Here is a 25120-nt window from a genome sequence, read left to right as displayed (position 1 = left end):
AAACTGGCAGAGTGATAAAGGACAACTATCGTCCAAAAATCTGTTGAGGCAAGTCCACGAGTCGGACTTGAAAGCGAGGCAACATAGCAGAAAACAAATTTCAAGAGGTACGTAGGAATCACCTGTAAATCACAGGAAGAGGGGCACAAATTCGACAATGATGCACTTGGCCAAAAAGAGCGTATGCGTTTTCTCCTGAATATATTCAGGAGAAAACGCATACGCCCTTTTTGGCCAAGCAAGCAAGCGGACAATACAAATCTGCACTACAAAGAAGAATCACTTCCCACCGGTCAAAAGGGACATCCACAAAATGTGTAAAAACCAGAAAGGCAAGACAGGCCCTGGAGAACAGGGAGCCTTGTTATGCTGATGGGCGGGATGTAAATTGCCAACTGCCTCACTGGAGGAGTGCATTGTGTTCCCTAAAACAAATAAACAACAGAGCTACAGAGCCAAGGCCACTTCCAGTCTAGCGAATATACCTTGGGAAAACTGAAAATCAATAAGAAAGAGCCACCTCCAAATTTAGGGCTGCACTGACTACAAGAACCTCAACTTGGGTACACCTTAAATATCCCAGGAAATATAAAAATGGTTCAAAACATTGTGGTAATCACGTACGATGGAATATCCCTCAGCCATGAAATCAAGGTCATAAGACCAGTAGCAGCAAAGTGAGTGGATTCAGGTACGATGATTCTAAGTGAAATAAGTCACACAGAAAAAGAAACTTATCATAAGATATCACTTATGAAGATCCTGTAAACATGGCTACACATGAACTGAGTTAGGAAAGAGAACAGAGTCTCACATTTAGAAAAGAATCTTATGCCTGCTTAAAGGGGAAGGAGAGGTGGGGTGATGCATAAAACCAGAGTTTGATATAAGCACAGGGACCGTTCCAAAAACCAACTTTGGAATAGAAAAGACCTACACCTTCCTCACGGAAAGAGACTTAAAACCCCATATTTCCCGCAGAGGAATATATCTGACTAGTAAGAATCTTAAAACCTATGTATTGATATGTCTCCATAAGGGAATCAAGTGTGTCTAGAGTGGCATAAACATGGCAGCGAGAATCAGCTCAAACCCACTATGAAAAGGAATTTCCAAAGCAAAACAAAAAAACAGGGAAATTCTTTACAATTCCTTCAGGGTGTCTGAGGAAACCTGGAAAGACCCTATCTACAATGACAGCTGTATGTGGCATAAGGCTGGACACGTGGGACTGAGAGGATTGTGAGATTGGGTGAGCAAATGCAGACCCATTCAAGCAATAACGCATGGCCCCCATTCCATGGGTCCCAACTCCCAGGTTGAAGGGAATATTACTACAGCTATAACATGTACAGGAAACCTAGAGAATGTACACACGTTGAATATGAAAGGCTTCTAAAACTCAACGAATAGTCCCTCTCTTGGTGCTCCAGTTTGATTTCCAACTGCCTTACTATCAATCTCCCAACTTGGAGAGACAGGCCCTTTAAACTCCTGGTTTGCACACGTTCCCAATTTGGCAGCGGATGGAAGGGACGAGGGAGAACCCTTGAGAGAGTAGCTGTTAGGCATTTGGACGGGCACATGTCACTCTAATTTCCCGGCAGGAAGAAGAATTAACCAAAGTCTCAGCCACACACCGGGAACCAGTATAGGACATGATCCAAAATTTTGGACTTGTGTTCAGCTCACAAAAAACGAGTTGAGAAATGGAGCTCAGGGGCACAGCAATTCACAAACTGGCAGAGTGATAAAGGACAACTATCGTCCAAAAATCTGTTGAGGGAAGTCAACGAGGAGGACTTGAAAACGAGGCAAAATAGCAGGAAACAGATTTCAAGAGGTACGTTGGAATCACCTGTAAAGCACAGGAAGAGGGGCACAAATTCGAAAATGATGCACTTGGCCAAAAAGGGCGTATGCGTTTTCTCCTGAATATATTCAGGAGAAAATGCATACGCCCTTTTTGGCCAAGCAAGCAAGCGGGCAATGCAAATCTGGACTACAAAGAAGAATCACTTCCCACCGGTCAAAAGGGACATCCACAAAATGTGTAAAAACCAGAAAGGCAAGACAGGCCCTGGAGAACAGGCAGCCTTGTTATGCTGATGGGCGGGATGTAAATTGCCAACTGCCTCACTGGAGGAGTGCATTGTGTTCCCTAAAACAAATAAACAACAGAGCTACACAGCCAAGGCCACTTCCAGTCTAGCGAATATACCTTGGGAAAACTGAAAATCAATAAGAAAGAGCCACCTCCAAATTTAGGGCTGCACTGACTACAAGAACCTCAACTTGGGTACACCTTAAATATCCCAGGAAATGTATAAATGGTTCAAAACATTGTGGTACTTACGTACGATGGAATATCCCTCAGCCATGAAATCAATGTCATAAGACAAGTAGCAGCAAAGTGATTGGATTCAGGTACGATGATTCTAAGTGAAATAAGTCACACAGAAAAAGAAACTTATCATAAGATATCACTTATGAAGATCCTGTAAACATGGCTACACATGAACTGAGTTAGGAAAGAGAACAGAGTCTCACATTTAGAAAACACTCTTATGCCTGCTTAAAGGGGAAGGAGAGGTGGGGTGATGCATAAAACCAGAGTGTGATATAAGCACAGGGACCGTTCCAAAAACCAACTTTGTAATAGACAAGACCTACACCTTCCTCAGTGAAAGAGACTCAAAACCCCATATTTCCCGCAGAGGAATATATCTGACTAGTAAGAATCTTAAAACCTATGTATTGATATGTCTCCATAAGGAAATCAAGTGTGTCTAGAGTGGCATAAACATGGCAGCGAGAATCAGCTCAAACACACCATAAAAAGGAATTTCAAAAGCAAAACAATAAAACAGGGACATTCTTTACAATTCCTACAGGGTGTCTGAGGAAACCTGGAAAGACCGTATCTACAATGACAGCTGGATTTAGCATAAGGCTGGACACTTGGGAATGAGAGGATTGGTGAGATTGGGTGAGCAAATGCAGACCCTTTAAAGCAATAATGCATGGCCCCCATTCCATGGGTCCCAACTCTCCAGGTTGAAGGGAATATTACTACAGCTATAACATGTACAGGAAACCTAGAGAATGTACACACGTTGAATATGAAAGGCTTCTAAAACTCAACGAATAGTCCCTCTCTTGGTGCTCCAGTTTGACTTTCCAACTGCCTTACTATCAATCTCCCAACTTGGAGAGACAGGCCCTTTAACCTCCTGGTTTGCACACGTTCCCAATTTGGCAGAGGATGGAAGGGACGAGGGAGAACCCATGAGAGAGTAGCTGTTAGGCATTTGGATGGGCACATGTCACTCTAATTTCCCGGCAGGAAGAAGAATTAACCAAAGTCTCAGCCACCCACCGGGAACCAGTATAGGACATGATCCAAAATTTTGGACTTGCGTTCAGCTCACAAAACACGAGTTGCGAAATGGAGCTCAGGGGCACAGCAATTCACAAACTGGCAGAGTGATAAAGGACAACTATCGTCCAAAAATCTGTTGAGGGAAGTCAACGAGGCGGACTTGAAAGCGAGGCAAAATAGCAGGAAACAGATTTCAAGAGGTACGTTGGAATCACCTGTAAAGCACAGGAAGAGGGGCAAAAATTCGACAATGATGCACTTGGCCAAAATGGGCGTATGTGTTTTCTCCTGAATATATTCAGGAGAATACGCATACACACTTTTTGGCCAAGCAAGCAAGCGGGCAATACAAATCTGCACTACAAAGAAGTATCACTTCCCACCGGTCAAAAGGGACATCCACAAAATGTGTAAGAACCAGAAAGGCAAGACAGGCCCTGGAGAACAGGGAGCCTTTTTATGCTGATGGGCGGGATGTAAATTGCCAACTGCCTCACTGGAGGAGTGAATTGTGTTCCCTAAAACAAGTAAACAACAGAGCTACAGAGCCAAGGCCACATCCAGTCTAGGGAATATACCTTGGGAAAACTGAAAATCAAAAAGAAAGAGCCACCTCCAAATTTAGGGCTGCACTGACTACAAGAACCTCAACTTGGGTACACCTTAAATATCCCAGGAAATATATAAATGGTTCAAAACATTGTGGTACATACGTACGATGGAATATCCCTCAGCCATGAAATCAAGGTCATAAGACCAGTAGCAGCAAAGTGAGTGGATTCAGATACGATGATTCTAAGTGAAATAAGTCACACAGAAAAAGAAACTTATCATAAGATATCACTTATGAAGATCCTGTAAACATGGCTACACATGAACTGAGTTAGGAAAGAGAACTGAGTCTCACATTTAGAAAACACTCTTATGCCTGCTTAAAGCGGAAGGAGAGGTGGGGTGATGCATAAAACCAGAGTGTGATATAACCACAGGGACAGTTCCAAAAACCAACTTTGGAATAGACAAGACCTACACCTTCCTCAGTGAAAGAGACTCAAAACTCCATATTTCCCGCAGAGGAATATATCTGACTAGTAAGAATCTTAAAACCTATGTATTGATATGTCTCCATAAGGGAATCAAGTGTGTCTAGAGTGGCATAAACATGGCAGCGAGAATCAGCTCAAACACACTATAAAAAGGAATTTCAAAAGCAAAACAATAAAACAGGGACATTCTTTACAATTCCTTCAGGGTGTCTGAGGAAACCTGGAAAGACCCTATCTACAATGACAGCTGGATTTAGCATAAGGCTGGACACTTGGGAATGAGAGGATTGGTGAGATTGGGTGAGGAAATGCAGACCCTTTAAAGCAATAATCCATGGCCCCCATTCCATGGGTCCCAACTCTCCAGGTTGAAGGGAATATTACTACAACTATAACATGTACAGGAAACCTAGAGAATGTACACACGTTGAATATGAAAGGCTTCTAAAACTCAACGAATAGTCCCTCTCTTGGTGCTCCAGTTTGACTTTCCAACTGCCTTACTATCAATCTCCCAACTTGGAGAGACAGGCCCTTTAACCTCCTGGTTTGCACACGTTCCCAATTTGGCAGAGGATGGAAGGGACGAGGGAGAACCCATGAGAGAGTAGCTGTTAGGCATTTGGACGGGCACATGTCACTCTATTTTCCCGGCAGGAAGAAGAATTAACCAAAGTCTCAGCCACCCACCAGGAACCAGTATAGGACATGATCCAAAATTTTGGACTTGCGTTCAGCTCACAAAACACGAGTTGCGAAATGGAGCTCAGGGGCACAGCAATTCACAAACTGGCAGAGTGATAAAGGACAACTATCGTCCAAAAATCTGTTGAGGGAAGTCAACAAGGCGGACTTGAAAGCGAGGCAAAATAGCAGGAAACAGATTTCAAGAGGTACGTTGGAATCACCTGTAAAGCACAGGAAGAGGGGCAAAAATTCGACAATGATGCACTTGGCCAAAAAGGGCGTATGCGTTTTCTCCTGAATATATTCAGGAGAATACGAATACGCCCTTTTTGGCCAAGCAAGCAAGCGGGCAATACAAATCTGCAATACAAAGAAGTATCACTTCCCACCGGTCAAAAGGGACATCCACAAAATGTGTAAGAACCAGAAAGGCAAGACAGGCCCTGGAGAACAGGGAGCCTTGTTATGCTGATGGGCGGGATGTAAATTGCCAACTGCCTCACTGGAGGAGTGAATTGTGTTCCCTAAAACAAGTAAACAACAGAGCTACAGAGCCAAGGCCACATCCAGTCTAGGGAATATACCTTGGGAAAACTGAAAATCAATAAGAAAGAGCCACCTCCAAATTTAGGGCTGCACTGACTACAAGAACCTCAACTTGGGTACACCTTAAATATCCCAGGAAATATAAAAATGGTTCAAAACATTGTGGTACTTATGTACGATGGAATATCCCTCAGCCATGAATTCAATGTCATAAGACCAGTAGCAGCAAAGTGAGTGGATTCAGGTACGATGATTCTAAGTGAAATAAGTCACACAGAAAAAGAAACTTATCATAAGATATCACTTATGAAGATCCTGTAAACATGGCTACACATGAACTGAGTTAGGAAAGAGAACTGAGTCTCACATTTAGAAAACACTCTTATGCCTGCTTAAAGGGGAAGGAGAGGTGGGGTGATGCATAAAACCAGAGTGTGATATAACCACAGGGACCATTCCAAAAACCAACTTTGGAATAGACAAGACCTACACCTTCCTCAGTGAAAGAGACTCAAAACTCCATATTTCCCGCAGAGGAATATATCTGACTAGTAAGAATCTTAAAACCTATGTATTGATATGTCTCCATAAGGGAATCAAGTGTGTCTAGAGTGGCATAAACATGGCAGCGAGAATCAGCTCAAACACACAATAAAAAGGAATTTCAAAAGCAAAACAATAAAACAGGGACATTCTTTACAATTCCTTCAGGGTGTCTGAGGAAACCTGGAAAGACCCTATCTACAATGACAGCTGGATTTAGCATAAGGCTGGACACTTGGGAATGAGAGGATTGGTGAGATTGGGTGAGCAAATGCAGACCCTTTAAAGCAATAATGCATGGCCCCCATTCCATGGGTCCCAACTCTCCAGGTTGAAGGGAATATTACTACAACTATAACATGTACAGGAAACCTAGAGAATGTACAGACGGTGAATACGAAAGGTTTCTAAAACTCAACGAATAGTCCCTCTCCTGGTGCTCCAGTTTGACTTTCCAACTGCCATACTATCAATCTCCCAACTTGGAGAGACAGGCCCTTTAACCTCCTGGTTTGCACACGTTCCCAATTTGGCAGCGGATGGAAGGGACGAGGGAGAACCCATGAGAGAGTAGCTGTTAGGCATTTGGACGGGCACATGTCACTCTAATTTCCCGGCAGGAAGAAGAATTAACCAAAGTCTCAGCCACCCACCGGGAACCAGTATAGGACATGATCCAAAATTTTGGACTTGCGTTCAGCTCACAAAACACGAGTTGCGAAATGGAGCTCAGGGGCACAGCAATTCACAAACTGGCAGAGTGATAAAGGACAACTATCGTCCGAAAATCTGTTGAGGGAAGTCAACAAGGCGGACTTGAAAGCGAGGCAAAATAGCAGGAAACAGATTTCAAGAGGTACGTTGGAATCACCTGTAAAGCACAGGAAGAAGGGCACAAATTCGACAATGATGCACTTGGCCAAAAAGGGCGTATGCGTTTTCTCCTGAATATATTCAGGAGAATACGCATGCAACCTTTTTGGCCAAACAAGCAAGCGGGCAATACAAATCTGCACTACAAAGAAGTATCACTTCCCACCGGTCAAAAGGGACATCCACAAAATGTGTAAGAACCAGAAAGGCAAGACAGGCCCTGGAGAACAGGGAGCCTTTTTATGCTGATGGGCGGGATGTAAATTGCCAACTGCCTCACTGGAGGAGTGAATTGTGTTCCCTAAAACAAGTAAACAACAGAGCTACAGAGCCAAGGCCACATCCAGTCTAGGGAATATACCTTGGGAAAACTGAAAATCAAAAAGAAAGAGCCACCTCCAAATTTAGGGCTGCACTGACTACAAGAACCTCAACTTGGGTACACCTTAAATATCCCAGGAAATATATAAATGGTTCAAAACATTGTGGTACATACGTACGATGGAATATCCCTCAGCCATGAAATCAAGGTCATAAGACCAGTAGCAACAAAGTGAGTGGATTCAGATACGATGATTCTAAGTGAAATAAGTCACACAGAAAAAGAAACTTATCATAAGATATCACTTATGAAGATCCTGTAAACATGGCTACACATGAACTGAGTTAGGAAAGAGAACAGAGTCTCACATTTAGAAAACACTCTTATGCCTGCTTAAAGGGGAAGGAGAGGTGGGGTGATGCATAAAACCAGAGTGTGATATAACCACAGGGACCGTTCCAAAAACCAACTTTGGAATAGACAATACCTACACCTTCCTCAGTGAAAGAGACTCAAAACTCCATATTTCCCGCAGAGGAATATATCTGACTAGTAAGAATCTTAAAACCTATGTATTGATATGTCTCCATAAGGGAATCAAGTGTGTCTAGAGTGGCATAAACATGGCAGCGAGAATCAGCTCAAACCCACTATAAAAAGGAATTTCCAAAGCAAAACAATAAAACAGGGACATTCTTTACAATTCCTTCAGGGTGTCTGAGGAAACCTGGAAAGACCCTATCTACAATGACAGCTGGATTTAGCATAAGGCTGGACACTTGGGAATGAGAGGATTGGTGAGATTGGGTGAGCAAATGCAGACCCTTTAAAGCAATAATGCATGGCCCCCATTCCATGGGTCCCAACTCTCCAGGTTGAAGGGAATATTACTACAGCTATAACATGTACAGGAAACCTAGAGAATGTACACACGTTGAATATGAAAGGCTTCTAAAACTCAACGAATAGTCCCTCTCTTGGTGCTCCAGTTTGACTTTCCAACTGCCTTACTATCAATCTCCCAAATTGGAGAGACAGGCCCTTTAACCTCCTGGTTTGCACACGTTCCCAATTTGGCAGCGGATGGAAGGGACGAGGGAGAACCCATGAGAGAGTAGCTGTTAGGCATTTGGACGGGCACATGTCACTCTAATTTCCCGGCAGGAAGAAGAATTAACCAAAGTCTCAGCCACCCACCGGGAACCAGTATAGGACATGATCCAAAATTTTGGACTTGCGTTCACCTCACAAAACACGAGTTGAGAAATGGAGCTCAGGGGCACAGCAATTCACAAACTGGCAGAGTGATAATGGACAACTATCGTCCAAAAATCTGTTGAGGGAAGTCAACAAGGCGGACTTGAAAGCGAGGCAAAATAGCAGGAAACAGATTTCAAGAGGTACGTTGGAATCACCTGTAAAGCACAGGAAGAGGGGCAAAAATTCGACAATGATGCACTTGGCCAAAAAGGGCGTATGCGTTTTCTCCTGAATATATTCAGGAGAAAACGCATACGCCCTTTTTGGCCAAGCAAGCAAGCGGGCAATACAAATCTGCACTACAAAGAAGTATCACTTCCCACCGGTCAAAAGGGACATCCACAAAATGTGTAAAAACCAGAAAGGCAAGAAAGGCCCTGGAGAACAGGGAGCCTTGTTATGCTGAAGGGCGGGATGTAAATTGCCAACTGCCTCACTGGAGGAGTGCATTGTGTTCCCTAAAACAAGTAAACAACAGAGCTACAGAGCCAAGCCCACTTCCAGTCTAGGGAATATACCTTGGGAAAACTGAAAATCAATAAGAAAGTGCCACCTCCAAATTTAGGGCTGCACTGACTACAAGAACCTCAACTTGGGTACACCTTAAATATCCCAGGAAATATAAAAATGGTTCAAAACATTGTGGTACTTATGTACGATGGAATATCCCTCAGCCATGAAATCAATGTCATAAGACCAGTAGCAGCAAAGTGAGTGGATTCAGGTACGATGATTCTAAGTGAAATAAGTCACACAGAAAAAGAAACTTATCATAAGATATCACTTATGAAGATCCTGTAAACATGGCTACACATGAACTGAGTTAGGAAAGAGAACTGAGTCTCACAATTAGAAAACACTCTTATGCCTGCTTAAAGGGGAAGGAGAGGTGGGGTGATGCATAAAACCAGAGTGTGATATAACCACAGGGACCATTCCAAAAACCAACTTTGGAATAGACAAGACCTACACCTTCCTCAGTGAAAGAGACTCAAAACTCCATATTTCCCGCAGAGGAATATATCTGACTAGTAAGAATCTTAAAACCTATGTATTGATATGTCTCCATAAGGGAATCAAGTGTGTCTAGAGTGGCATAAACATGGCAGCGAGAATCAGCTCAAACACACAATAAAAAGGAATTTCAAAAGCAAAACAATAAAACAGGGACATTCTTTACAATTCCTTCAGGGTGTCTGAGGAAACCTGGAAAGACCCTATCTACAATGACAGCTGGATTTAGCATAAGGCTGGACACTTGGGAATGAGAGGATTGGTGAGATTGGGTGAGCAAATGCAGACCCTTTAAAGCAATAATGCATGGCCCCCATTCCATGGGTCCCAACTCTCCAGGTTGAAGGGAATATTACTACAACTATAACATGTACAGGAAACCTAGAGAATGTACACACGTTGAATATGAAAGGCTTCTAAAACTCAACGAATAGTCCCTCTCTTGGTGCTCCAGTTTGACTTTCCAACTGCCATACTATCAATCTCCCAACTTGGAGAGACAGGCCCTTTAACCTCCTGGTTTGCACACGTTCCCAATTTGGCAGCGGATGGAAGGGACGAGGGAGAACCCATGAGAGAGTAGCTGTTAGGCATTTGGACGGGCACATGTCACTCTAATTTCCCGGCAGGAAGAAGAATTAACCAAAGTCTCAGCCACCCACCGGGAACCAGTATAGGACATGATCCAAAATTTTGGACTTGCGTTCAGCTCACAAAACACGAGTTGCGAAATGGAGCTCAGGGGCACAGCAATTCACAAACTGGCAGAGTGATAAAGGACAACTATCGTCCAAAAATCTGTTGAGGGAAGTCAACAAGGCAGACTTCAAAGCGAGGCAAAATAGCAGGAAACAGATTTCAAGAGGTACGTTGGAATCACCTGTAAAGCACAGGAAGAAGGGCACAAATTCGACAATGATGCACTTGGCCAAAAAGGGCGTATGCGTTTTCTCCTGAATATATTCAGGAGAATACGCATGCAACCTTTTGGGCCAAACAAGCAAGCGGGCAATACAAATCTGCACTACAAAGAAGTATCACTTCCCACCGGTCAAAAGGGACATCCACAAAATGTGTAAGAACCAGAAAGGCAAGACAGGCCCTGGAGAACAGGGAGCCTTTTTATGCTGATGGGCGGGATGTAAATTGCCAACTGCCTCACTGGAGGAGTGAATTGTGTTCCCTAAAACAAGTAAACAACAGAGCTACAGAGCCAAGGCCACATCCAGTCTAGGGAATATACCTTGGGAAAACTGAAAATCAAAAAGAAAGAGCCACCTCCAAATTTAGGGCTGCACTGACTACAAGAACCTCAACTTGGGTACACCTTAAATATCCCAGGAAATATATAAATGGTTCAAAACATTGTGGTACATACGTACGATGGAATATCCCTCAGCCATGAAATCAAGGTCATAAGACCAGTAGCAGCAAAGTGAGTGGATTCAGATACGATGATTCTAAGTGAAATAAGTCACACAGAAAAAGAAACTTATCATAAGATATCACTTATGAAGATCCTGTAAACATGGCTACACATGAACTGAGTTAGGAAAGAGAACAGAGTCTCACATTTAGAAAACACTCTTATGCCTGCTTAAAGGGGAAGGAGAGGTGGGGTGATGCATAAAACCAGAGTGTGATATAACCACAGGGACCGTTCCAAAAACCAACTTTGGAATAGACAATACCTACACCTTCCTCAGTGAAAGAGACTCAAAACTCCATATTTCCCGCAGAGGAATATATCTGACTAGTAAGAATCTTAAAACCTATGTATTGATATGTCTCCATAAGGGAATCAAGTGTGTCTAGAGTGGCATAAACATGGCAGCGAGAATCAGCTCAAACCCACTATAAAAAGGAATTTCCAAAGCAAAACAATAAAACAGGGACATTCTTTACAATTCCTTCAGGGTGTCTGAGGAAACCTGGAAAGACCCTATCTACAATGACAGCTGGATTTAGCATAAGGCTGGACACTTGGGAATGAGAGGATTGGTGAGATTGGGTGAGCAAATGCAGACCCTTTAAAGCAATAATGCATGGCCCCCATTCCATGGGTCCCAACTCTCCAGGTTGAAGGGAATATTACTACAGCTATAACATGTACAGTAAACCTAGAGAATGTACACACGTTGAATATGAAAGGCTTCTAAAACTCAACGAATAGTCCCTCTCTTGGTGCTCCAGTTTGACTTTCCAACTGCCTTACTATCAATCTCCCAAATTGGAGAGACAGGCCCTTTAACCTCCTGGTTTGCACACGTTCCCAATTTGGCAGCGGATGGAATGGACGAGGGAGAACCCATGAGAGAGTAGCTGTTAGGCATTTGGACGGGCACATGTCACTCTAATTTACCGGCAGGAAGAAGAATTAACCAAAGTCTCAGCCACCCACCGGGAACCAGTATAGGACATGATCCAAAATTTTGGACTTGCGTTCAGCTCACAAAACACGAGTTGAGAAATGGAGCTCAGGGGCACAGCAATTCACAAACTGGCAGAGTGATAATGGACAACTATCATCCAAAAATCTGTTGAGGGAAGTCAACAAGGCGGACTTGAAAGCGAGGCAAAATAGCAGGAAACAGATTTCAAGAGGTACGTTGGAATCACCTGTAAAGCACAGGAAGAGGGGCAAAAATTCGACAATGATGCACTTGGCCAAAAAGGGCGTATGCGTTTTCTCCTGAATATATTCAGGAGAAAACGCATACGCCCTTTTTGGCCAAGCAAGCAAGCGGGCAATACAAATCTGCATAACAAGGAAGTATCACTTCCCACCGGTCAAAAGGGACATCCACAAAATGTGTAAAAACCAGAAAGGCAAGACAGGCCCTGGAGAACAGGGAGCCTTGTTATGCTGAAGGGCGGGATGTAAATTGCCAACTGCCTCACTGGAGGAGTGCATTGTGTTCCCTAAAACAAGTAAACAACAGAGCTACAGAGCCAAGCCCACTTCCAGTCTAGGGAATATACCTTGGGAAAACTGAAAATCAATAAGAAAGAGCCACCTCCAAATTTAGGGCTGCACTGACTACAAGAACCTCAACTTGGGTACACCTTAAATATCCCAGGAAATATATAAATGGTTCAAAACATTGTGGTACTTACGTACGATGGAATATCCCTCAGCCATGAAATCAAGGTAATAAGACCAGTAGCAGCAAAGTGAGTGGATTCAGATACGATGATTCTAAGTGAAATAAGTCACACAGAAAAAGAAACTTATCATAAGATATCACTTATGAAGATCCTGTAAACATGGCTACACATGAACTGAGTTAGGAAAGAGAACAGAGTCTCACATTTAGAAAACACTCTTATGCTGCATAAAGGGGAAGGAGAGTTGGGTGATGCATAAAACCAGAGTGTGATATAAGCACAGGGACCGTTCCAAAAACCAACTTTGGAATAGACAAGACCTACACCTTCTTCAGTGAAAGAGACTCAAAACCCCATATTTCCCGCAGAGGAATATATCTGACTAGTAAGAATCTTAAAACCTATGTATTGATATGTCTCCATAAGGGAATCAAGTGTGTCTAGAGTGGCATAAACATGGCAGCGAGAATCAGCTCAAACACACCATAAAAAGGAATTTCAAAAGCAAAACAATAAAACAGGGACATTCTTTACAATTCCTTCAGGGTGTCTGAGGAAACCTGGAAAGACCCTATCTACAATGACAGCTGCATTTAGCATAAGGCTGGACACTTGGGAATGAGAGGATTGGTGAGCTTGGGTGAGCAAATGTAGACCCTTTAAAGCAATAATGCATGGCCCCCATTCCATGGGTCCCAACTCTCCAGGTTGAAGGGAATATTACTACAGCTATAACATGTACAGGAAACCTAGAGAATGTACACACGTTGAATATGAAAGGCTTCTAAAACTCAACGAATAGTCCCTCTCTTGGTGCTCCAGTTTGACTTTCCAACTGCCTTCCTATCAATCTCCCAACTTGGAGAGACAGGCCCTTTAACCTCCTGGTTTGCACACGTTCCCAATTTGGCAGAGGATGGAAGGGACGAGGGAGAACCCATGAGAGAGTAGCTGTTAGGCATTTGGACGGGCACATGTCACTCTAATTTCCCGGCAGGAAGAAGAATTAACCAAAGTCTCAGCCACCCACCGGGAACCAGTATAGGACATGATCCAAAATTTTGGACTTGCGTTCAGCTCACAAAACACGAGTTGTGAAATGGAGCTCAGGGGCACAGCAATTCACAAACTGGCAGAGTGATAAAGGACAACTATCGTCCAAAAATCTGTTGAGGGAAGTCAACGAGGCGGACTTGAAAGCGAGGCAAAATAGCAGGAAACAGATTTCAAGAGGTACGTTGGAATCACCTGTAAAGCACAGGAAGAGGGGCAAAAATTCGACAATGATGCACTTGGCCAAAAAGGGCGTATGCGTTTTCTCCTGAATATATTCAGGAGAATACGCATACACCATTTTTGGCCAAGCAAGCAAGCGGGCAATACAAATCTGCACTCCAAAGAAGTATCACTTCCCACCGGTCAAAAGGGACATCCACAAAATGTGTAAGAACCAGAAAGGCAAGACAGGCCCTGGAGAACTGGGAGCCTTGTTATGCTGATGGGCGGGATGTAAATTGCCAACTGCCTCACTGGAGGAGTGAATTGTGTTCCCTAAAACAAGTAAACAACAGAGCTACAGAGCCAAGGCCACATCCAGTCTAGGGAATATACCTTGGGAAAACTGAAAATCAAAAAGAAAGAGCCACCTCCAAATTTAGGGCTGCACTGACTACAAGAACCTCAACTTGGGTACACCTTAAATATCCCAGGAAATATATAAATGGTTCAAAACATTGTGGTACATACGTACGATGGAATATCCCTCAGCCATGAAATCAAGGTCATAAGACCAGTAGCAGCAAAGTGAGTGGATTCAGATACGATGATTCTAAGTGAAATAAGTCACACAGAAAAAGAAACTTATCATAAGATATCACTTATGAAGATCCTGTAAACATGGCTACACATGAACTGAGTTAGGAAAGAGAACAGAGTCTCACATTTAGAAAACACTCTTATGCCTGCTTAAAGGGGAATGAGATGTGGGGTGATGCATAAAACCAGAGTGTGATATAAGCACAGGGACCGTTCCAAAAACCAACTTTGGAATAGACAAGACCTACACCTTCCTCAGTGAAAGGGACTCAAAACCCCATATTTCCCGCAGAGGAATATATCTGACTAGTAAGAATCTTAAAACCTATGTATTGATATGTCTCCATAAGGGAATCAAGTGTGTCTAGAGTGGCATAAACATGGCAGCGAGAATCAGCTCAAACACACAATAAAAAGGAATTTCAAAAGCAAAACAATAAAACAGGGACATTCTTTACAATTCCTTCAGGGTGTCTGAGGAAACCTGGAAAGACCCTATCTACAATGACAGCTGGATTTAGCATAAGGCTGGACACTTGGGAATGAGAGGATTGGTGAGATTGGGTGAGCAAATGCAGACCCTTTCAAGCAATAATGCATGGCCCCCATTCCATGGGTCCCAACTCTCCAGGTTGAAGGGAATATTACAACAACTATAACATGTACAGGAAACCTAGAGAATGTACACACGTTGAATATGAAAGGCTTCTAAAACTCAACGAATAGTCCCTCTCTTGGTGCTCCAGTTTGACTTTCCAACTGCCATACTATCAATCTCCCAACTTGGAGAGACAGGCCCTTTAACCTCCTGGTTTGCACACGTTCCCAATTTGGCAGCGGATGGAAGGGACGAGGGAGAACCCATGAGAGAGTAGCTGTTAGGCATTTGGACGGGCACATGTCACTCTAATTTCCCGGCAGGAAGAAGAATTAACCAAAGTCTCAGCCACCCACCGGGAACCAGTATAGGACATGATCCAAAATTTTGGACTTGCGTTCAGCTCACAAAACACGAGTTGCGAAATGGAGCTCAGGGGCACAGCAATTCACAAACTGGCAGAGTGATAAAGGACAACTATCGTCCAAAAATCTGTTGAGGGAAGTCAACAAGGCAGACTTGAAAGCGAGGCAAAATAGCAGGAAACAGATTTCAAGAGGTACGTTGGAATCACCTGTAAAGCACAGGAAGAAGGGCACAAATTCGACAATGATGCACTTGGCCAAAAAGTGCGTATGCGTTTTCTCCTGAATATATTCAGGAGAATACGCATGCAACCTTTTTGGCCAAACAAGCAAGCGGGCAATACAAATCTGCACTACAAAGAAGTATCACTTCCCACCGGTCAAAAGGGACATCCACAAAATGTGTAAGAACCAGAAAGGCAAGACAAGCCCTGTAGAACAGGGAGCCTTTTTATGCTGATGGGCGGGATGTAAATTGCCAACTGCCTCACTGGAGGAGTGAATTGTGTTCCCTAAAACAAGTAAACAACAGAGCTACAGAGCCAAGGCCACATCCAGTCTAGGGAATATACCTTGGGAAAACTGAAAATCAAAAAGAAAGAGCCACCTCCAAATTTAGGGCTGCACTGACTACAAGAACCTCAACTTGGGTACACCTTAAATATCCCAGGAAATATATAAATGGTTCAAAACATTGTGGTACATACGTACGATGGAATATCCCTCAGCCATGAAATCAAGGTCATAAGACCAGTAGCAGCAAAGTGAGTGGATTCAGATACGATGATTCTAAGTGAAATAAGTCACACAGAAAAAGAAACTTATCATAAGATATCACTTATGAAGATCCTGTAAACATGGCTACACATGAACTGAGTTAGGAAAGAGAACAGAGTCTCACATTTAGAAAACACTCTTATGCCTGCTTAAAGGGGAAGGAGAGGTGGGGTGATGCATAAAACCAGAGTGTGATATAACCACAGGGACCGTTCCAAAAACCAACTTTGGAATAGACAATACCTACACCTTCCTCAGTGAAAGAGACTCAAAACTCCATATTTCCCGCAGAGGAATATATCTGACTAGTAAGAATCTTAAAACCTATGTATTGATATGTCTCCATAAGGGAATCAAGTGTGTCTAGAGTGGCATAAACATGGCAGCGAGAATCAGCTCAAACCCACTATAAAAAGGAATTTCCAAAGCAAAACAATAAAACAGGGACATTCTTTACAATTCCTTCAGGGTGTCTGAGGAAACCTGGAAAGACCCTATCTACAATGACAGCTGGATTTAGCATAAGGCTGGACACTTGGGAATGAGAGGATTGGTGAGATTGGGTGAGCAAATGCAGACCCTTTAAAGCAATAATGCATGGCCCCCATTCCATGGGTCCCAACTCTCCAGGTTGAAGGGAATATTACTACAGCTATAACATGTACAGGAAACCTAGAGAATGTACACACGTTGAATATGAAAGGCTTCTAAAACTCAACGAATAGTCCCTCTCTTGGTGCTCCAGTTTGACTTTCCAACTGCCTTACTATCAATCTCCCAAATTGGAGAGACAGGCCCTTTAACCTCCTGGTTTGCACACGTTCCCAATTTGGCAGCGGATGGAAGGGACGAGGGAGAACCCATGAGAGAGTAGCTGTTAGGCATTTGGACGGGCACATGTCACTCTAATTTACCGGCAGGAAGAAGAATTAACCAAAGTCTCAGCCACCCACCGGGAACCAGTATAGGACATGATCCAAAATTTTGGACTTGCGTTCAGCTCACAAAACACGAGTTGAGAAATGGAGCTCAGGGGCACAGCAATTCACAAACTGGCAGAGTGATAATGGACAACTATCATCCAAAAATCTGTTGAGGGAAGTCAACAAGGCGGACTTGAAAGCGAGGCAAAATAGCAGGAAACAGATTTCAAGAGGTACGTTGGAATCACCTGTAAAGCACAGGAAGAGGGGCAAAAGTTCGACAATGATGCACTTGGCCAAAAAGGGCGTATGCGTTTTCTCCTGAATATATTCAGGAGAAAACGCATACGCCCTTTTTGGCCAAGCAAGCAAGCGGGCAATACAAATCTGCACTACAAAGAAGTATCACTTCCCACCGGTCAAAAGGGACATCCACAAAATGTGTAAAAACCAGAAAGGCAAGACAGGCCCTGGAGAACAGGGAGCCTTGTTATGCTGAAGGGCGGGATGTAAATTGCCAACTGCCTCACTGGAGGAGTGCATTGTGTTCCCTAAAACAAGTAAACAACAGAGCTACAGAGCCAAGCCCACTTCCAGTCTAGGGAATATACCTTGGGAAAACTGAAAATCAATAAGAAAGAGCCACCTCCAAATTTAGGGCTGCACTGACTACAAGAACCTCAACTTGGGTACACCTTAAATATCCCAGGAAATATATAAATGGTTCAAAACATTGTGGTACTTACGTACGATGGAATATCCCTCAGCCATGAAATCAAGGTAATAAGACCAGTAGCAGCAAAGTGAGTGGATTCAGATACGATGATTCTAAGTGAAATAAGTCACACAGAAAAAGAAACTTATCATAAGATATCACTTATGAAGATCCTGTAAACATGGCTACACATGAACTGAGTTAGGAAAGAGAACAGAGTCTCACATTTAGAAAACACTCTTATGCTGCATAAAGGGGAAGGAGAGTTGGGTGATGCATAAAACCAGAGTGTGATATAAGCACAGGGACCGTTCCAAAAACCAACTTTGGAATAGACAAGACCTACACCTTCTTCAGTGAAAGAGACTCAAAACCCCATATTTCCCGCAGAGGAATATATCTGACTAGTAAGAATCTTAAAACCTATGTATTGATATGTCTCCATAAGGGAATCAAGTGTGTCTAGAGTGGCATAAACATGGCAGCGAGAATCAGCTCAAACACACCATAAAAAGGAATTTCAAAAGCAAAACAATAAAACAGGGACATTCTTTACAATTCCTTCAGGGTGTCTGAGGAAACCTGGAAAGACCCTATCTACAATGACAGCTGCATTTAGCATAAGGCTGGACACTTGGGAATGAGAGGATTGGTGAGCTTGGGTGAGCAAATGTAGACCCTTTAAAGCAATAATGCATGGCCCCCATTCCATGGGTCCCAACTCTCCAGGTTGAAGGGAATATTACTACAGCTATAACATGTACAGGAAACCTAGAGAATGTACACACGTTGAATATGAAAGGCTTCTAAAACTCAACGAATAGTCCCTCTCTTGGTGCTCCAGTTTGACTTTCCAACTGCCTTCCTATCAATCTCCCAACTTGGAGAGACAGGCCCTTTAACCTCCTGGTTTGCACACGTTCCCAATTTGGCAGAGGATGGAAGGGACGAGGGAGAACCCATGAGAGAGTAGCTGTTAGGCATTTGGACGGGCACATGTCACTCTAATTTCCCGGCAGGAAGAAGAATTAACCAAAGTCTCAGCCACCCACCGGGAACCAGTATAGGACATGATCCAAAATTTTGGACTTGCGTTCAGCTCACAAAACACGAGTTGTGAAATGGAGCTCAGGGGCACAGCAATTCACAAACTGGCAGAGTGATAAAGGACAACTATCGTCCAAAAATCTGTTGTGGGAAGTCAACGAGGCGGACTTGAAAGCGAGGCAAAATAGCAGGAAACAGATTTCAAGAGGTACGTTGGAATCACCTGTAAAGCACAGGAAGAGGGGCAAAAATTCGACAATGATGCACTTGGCCAAAAAGGGCGTATGCGTTTTCTCCTGAATATATTCAGGAGAATACGCATACACCCTTTTTGGCCAAGCAAGCAAGCGGGCAATACAAATCTGCACTCCAAAGAAGTATCACTTCCCACCGGTCAAAAGGGACATCCACAAAATGTGTAAGAACCAGAAAGGCAAGACAGGCCCTGGAGAACTGGGAGCCTTGTTATGCTGATGGGCGGGATGTAAATTGCCAACTGCCTCACTGGAGGAGTGAATTGTGTTCCCTAAAACAAGTAAACAACAGAGCTACAGAGCCAAGGCCACATCCAGTCTAGGGAATATACCTTGGGAAAACTGAAAATCAAAAAGAAAGAGCCACCTCCAAATTTAGGGCTGCACTGACTACAAGAACCTCAACTTGGGTACACCTTAAATATCCCAGGAAATATATAAATGGTTCAAAACATTGTGGTACATACGTACGATGGAATATCCCTCAGCCATGAAATCAAGGTCATAAGACCAGTAGCAGCAAAGTGAGTGGATTCAGATACGATGATTCTAAGTGAAATAAGTCACACAGAAAAAGAAACTTATCATAAGATATCACTTATGAAGATCCTGTAAACATGGCTACACATGAACTGAGTTAGGAAAGAGAACAGAGTCTCACATTTAGAAAACACTCTTATGCCTGCTTAAAGGGGAATGAGATGTGGGGTGATGCATAAAACCAGAGTGTGATATAAGCACAGGGACTGTTCCAAAAACCAACTTTGGAATAGACAAGACCTACACCTTCCTCAGTGAAAGGGACTCAAAACCCCATATTTCCCGCAGAGGAATATATCTGACTAGTAAGAATCTTAAAACCTATGTATTGATATGTCTCCATAAGGGAATCAAGTGTGTCTAGAGTGGCATAAACATGGCAGCAAGAATCAGCTCAAACACACTATAAAAAGGAATTTCAAAAGCAAAACAATAAAACAGGGACATTCTTTACAATTCCTTCAGGGTGTCTGAGGAAACCTGGAAAGACCCTATCTACAATGACAGCTGCATTTAGCATAAGGCTGGACACTTGGGAATGAGAGGATTGGTGAGATTGGGTGAGCAAATGCAGACCCTTTAAAGCAATAATGCATGGCCCCCATTCCATGGGTCCCAACTCTCCAGGTTGAAGGGCATATTACTACAGCTATAACATGTACAGGAAACCTAGAGAATGGACACACGTTGAATATGAAAGGCTTCTAAAACTCAACGAATAGTCCCTCTCTTGGTGCTCAAGTTTGACTTTCCAACTGCCTTACTATCAATCTCCCAACTTGGAGAGACAGGCCCTTTAACCTCCTGGTTTGCACACGTTCCCAATTTGGCAGCAGATGGAAGGGACGAGGGAGAACCCATGAGAGAGTAGCTGTTAGGCATTTGGACGGGCACATGTCACTCTAATTTACCGGCAGGAAGAAGAATTAACCGAAGTCTCAGCCACCCACCGGGAACCAGTATAGGACATGATCCAAAATTTTGGACTTGCGTTCAGCTCACAAAAAACGAGTTGAGAAATGGAGCTCAGGGGCACAGCAATTCACAAACTGGCAGAGTGATAAAGGACAACTATCGTCCAAAAATCTGTTGAGGCAAGTCCACGAGGCGGACTTGAAAGCGAGGCAACATAGCAGGAAACAGATTTCAAGAGGTACGTTGGAATCACCTGTAAAGCACAGGAAGAGGGGCACAAATTCGACAATGATGCACTTGGCCAAAAAGGGCGTATGCGTTTTCTCCTGAATATATTCAGGGGAAAACGCATACGCCCTTTTTGGCCAAGCAAGCAAGCGGACAATGCAAATCTGCACTACAAAGAAGAAATACTTCCCACCCGTCAAAAGGGACATCCACAAAATGTGTAAAAACCAGAAAGGCAAGACAGGCCATGGAGAACAGGGAGCCTTGTTATGCTGATGGGCGGGATGTAAATTGCCAACTGCCTTACTGGAGGAGTGCATTGTGTTCCCTAAAACAAATAAACAACAGAGCTACAGAGCCAAGGCCACTTCCAGTCTAGGGAATATACCTTGGGAAAACTGAAAATCAATAAGAAAGAGCCACCTCCAAATTTAGGACTGCACTGACTACAAGAACCTCAACTTGGGTACACCTTAAATATCCCAGGAAATATAAAAATGGTTCAAAACATTGTGGTACTTACGTACGATGGAATATCCCTCAGCCATGAAATCAAGGTCATAAGACCAGTAGCTGCAAAGTGAGTGGATTCAGGTACGATGATTCTAAGTGAAATAAGTCACACAGAAAAAGAAACTTATCATTAGATATCACTTATGAAGATCCTGTAAACATGGCTACACATGAACTGAGTTAGGAAAGAGAACAGAGTCTCACATTTAGAAAACACTCTTATGCCTGCTTAAAGGGGAAGGAGAGGTGGGGTGATGCATAAAACCAGAGTGTGATATAACCACAGGGACCGTTCCAAAAACCAACTTTGGAATAGACAATACCTACACCTTCCTCAGTGAAAGAGACTCAAAACTCCATATTTCCCGCAGAGGAATATATCTGACTAGTAAGAATCTTAAAACCTATGTATTGATATGTCTCCATAAGGGAATCAAGTGTGTCTAGAGTGGCATAAACATGGCAGCGAGAATCAGCTCAAACCCACTATAAAAAGGAATTTCCAAAGCAAAACAATAAAACAGGGACATTCTTTACAATTCCTTCAGGGTGTCTGAGGAAACCTGGAAAGACCCTATCTACAATGACAGCTGGATTTAGCATAAGGCTGGACACTTGGGAATGAGAGGATTGGTGAGATTGGGTGAGCAAATGCAGACCCTTTAAAGCAATAATGCATGGCCCCCATTCCATGGGTCCCAACTCTCCAGGTTGAAGGGAATATTACTACAGCTATAACATGTACAGGAAACCTAGAGAATGTACACACGTTGAATATGAAAGGCTTCTAAAACTCAACGAATAGTCCCTCTCTTGGTGCTCCAGTTTGACTTTCCAACTGCCTTACTATCAATCTCCCAAATTGGAGAGACAGGCCCTTTAACCTCCTGGTTTGCACACGTTCCCAATTTGGCAGCGGATGGAAGGGACGAGGGAGAACCCATGAGAGAGTAGCTGTTAGGCATTTGGACGGGCACATGTCACTCTAATTTACCGGCAGGAAGAAGAATTAACCAAAGTCTCAGCCACCCACCGGGAACCAGTATAGGACATGATCCAAAATTTTGGACTTGCGTTCAGCTCACAAAACACGAGTTGAGAAATGGAGCTCAGGGGCACAGCAATTCACAAACTGGCAGAGTGATAATGGACAACTATCATCCAAAAATCTGTTGAGGGAAGTCAACAAGGCGGACTTGAAAGCGAGGCAAAATAGCAGGAAACAGATTTCAAGAGGTACGTTGGAATCACCTGTAAAGCACAGGAAGAGGGGCAAAAGTTCGACAATGATGCACTTGGCCAAAAAGGGCGTATGCGTTTTCTCCTGAATATATTCAGGAGAAAACGCATACGCCCTTTTTGGCCAAGCAAGCAAGCGGGCAATACAAATCTGCACTACAAAGAAGTATCACTTCCCACCGGTCAAAAGGGACATCCACAAAATGTGTAAAAACCAGAAAGGCAAGACAGGCCCTGGAGAACAGGGAGCCTTGTTATGCTGAAGGGCGGGATGTAAATTGCCAACTGCCTCACTGGAGGAGTGCATTGTGTTCCCTAAAACAAGTAAACAACAGAGCTACAGAGCCAAGCCCACTTCCAGTCTAGGGAATATACCTTGGGAAAACTGAAAATCAATAAGAAAGAGCCACCTCCAAATTTAGGGCTGCACTGACTACAAGAACCTCAACTTGGGTACACCTTAAATATCCCAGGAAATATATAAATGGTTCAAAACATTGTGGTACTTACGTACGATGGAATATCCCTCAGCCATGAAATCAAGGTAATAAGACCAGTAGCAGCAAAGTGAGTGGATTCAGATACGATGATTCTAAGTGAAATAAGTCACACAGAAAAAGAAACTTATCATAAGATATCACTTATGAAGATCCTGTAAACATGGCTACACATGAACTGAGTTAGGAAAGAGAACAGAGTCTCACATTTAGAAAACACTCTTATGCTGCATAAAGGGGAAGGAGAGTTGGGTGATGCATAAAACCAGAGTGTGATATAAGCACAGGGACCGTTCCAAAAACCAACTTTGGAATAGACAAGACCTACACCTTCTTCAGTGAAAGAGACTCAAAACCCCATATTTCCCGCAGAGGAATATATCTGACTAGTAAGAATCTTAAAACCTATGTATTGATATGTCTCCATAAGGGAATCAAGTGTGTCTAGAGTGGCATAAACATGGCAGCGAGAATCAGCTCAAACACACCATAAAAAGGAATTTCAAAAGCAAAACAATAAAACAGGGACATTCTTTACAATTCCTTCAGGGTGTCTGAGGAAACCTGGAAAGACCCTATCTACAATGACAGCTGCATTTAGCATAAGGCTGGACACTTGGGAATGAGAGGATTGGTGAGCTTGGGTGAGCAAATGTAGACCCTTTAAAGCAATAATGCATGGCCCCCATTCCATGGGTCCCAACTCTCCAGGTTGAAGGGAATATTACTACAGCTATAACATGTACAGGAAACCTAGAGAATGTACACACGTTGAATATGAAAGGCTTCTAAAACTCAACGAATAGTCCCTCTCTTGGTGCTCCAGTTTGACTTTCCAACTGCCTTCCTATCAATCTCCCAACTTGGAGAGACAGGCCCTTTAACCTCCTGGTTTGCACACGTTCCCAATTTGGCAGAGGATGGAAGGGACGAGGGAGAACCCATGAGAGAGTAGCTGTTAGGCATTTGGACGGGCACATGTCACTCTAATTTCCCGGCAGGAAGAAGAATTAACCAAAGTCTCAGCCACCCACCGGGAACCAGTATAGGACATGATCCAAAATTTTGGACTTGCGTTCAGCTCACAAAACACGAGTTGTGAAATGGAGCTCAGGGGCACAGCAATTCACAAACTGGCAGAGTGATAAAGGACAACTATCGTCCAAAAATCTGTTGTGGGAAGTCAACGAGGCGGACTTGAAAGCGAGGCAAAATAGCAGGAAACAGATTTCAAGAGGTACGTTGGAATCACCTGTAAAGCACAGGAAGAGGGGCAAAAATTCGACAATGATGCACTTGGCCAAAAAGGGCGTATGCGTTTTCTCCTGAATATATTCAGGAGAATACGCATACACCCTTTTTGGCCAAGCAAGCAAGCGGGCAATACAAATCTGCACTCCAAAGAAGTATCACTTCCCACCGGTCAAAAGGGACATCCACAAAATGTGTAAGAACCAGAAAGGCAAGACAGGCCCTGGAGAACTGGGAGCCTTGTTATGCTGATGGGCGGGATGTAAATTGCCAACTGCCTCACTGGAGGAGTGAATTGTGTTCCCTAAAACAAGTAAACAACAGAGCTACAGAGCCAAGGCCACATCCAGTCTAGGGAATATACCTTGGGAAAACTGAAAATCAAAAAGAAAGAGCCACCTCCAAATTTAGGGCTGCACTGACTACAAGAACCTCAACTTGGGTACACCTTAAATATCCCAGGAAATATATAAATGGTTCAAAACATTGTGGTACATACGTACGATGGAATATCCCTCAGCCATGAAATCAAGGTCATAAGACCAGTAGCAGCAAAGTGAGTGGATTCAGATACGATGATTCTAAGTGAAATAAGTCACACAGAAAAAGAAACTTATCATAAGATATCACTTATGAAGATCCTGTAAACATGGCTACACATG

The sequence above is a fragment of the Mesoplodon densirostris genome, chromosome 1, assembly GCF_025265405.1.
Source record: "Mesoplodon densirostris isolate mMesDen1 chromosome 1, mMesDen1 primary haplotype, whole genome shotgun sequence".
NCBI lineage: Eukaryota > Metazoa > Chordata > Mammalia > Artiodactyla > Ziphiidae > Mesoplodon > Mesoplodon densirostris.
Note: the sequence above shows the minus strand (reverse complement) of the source record.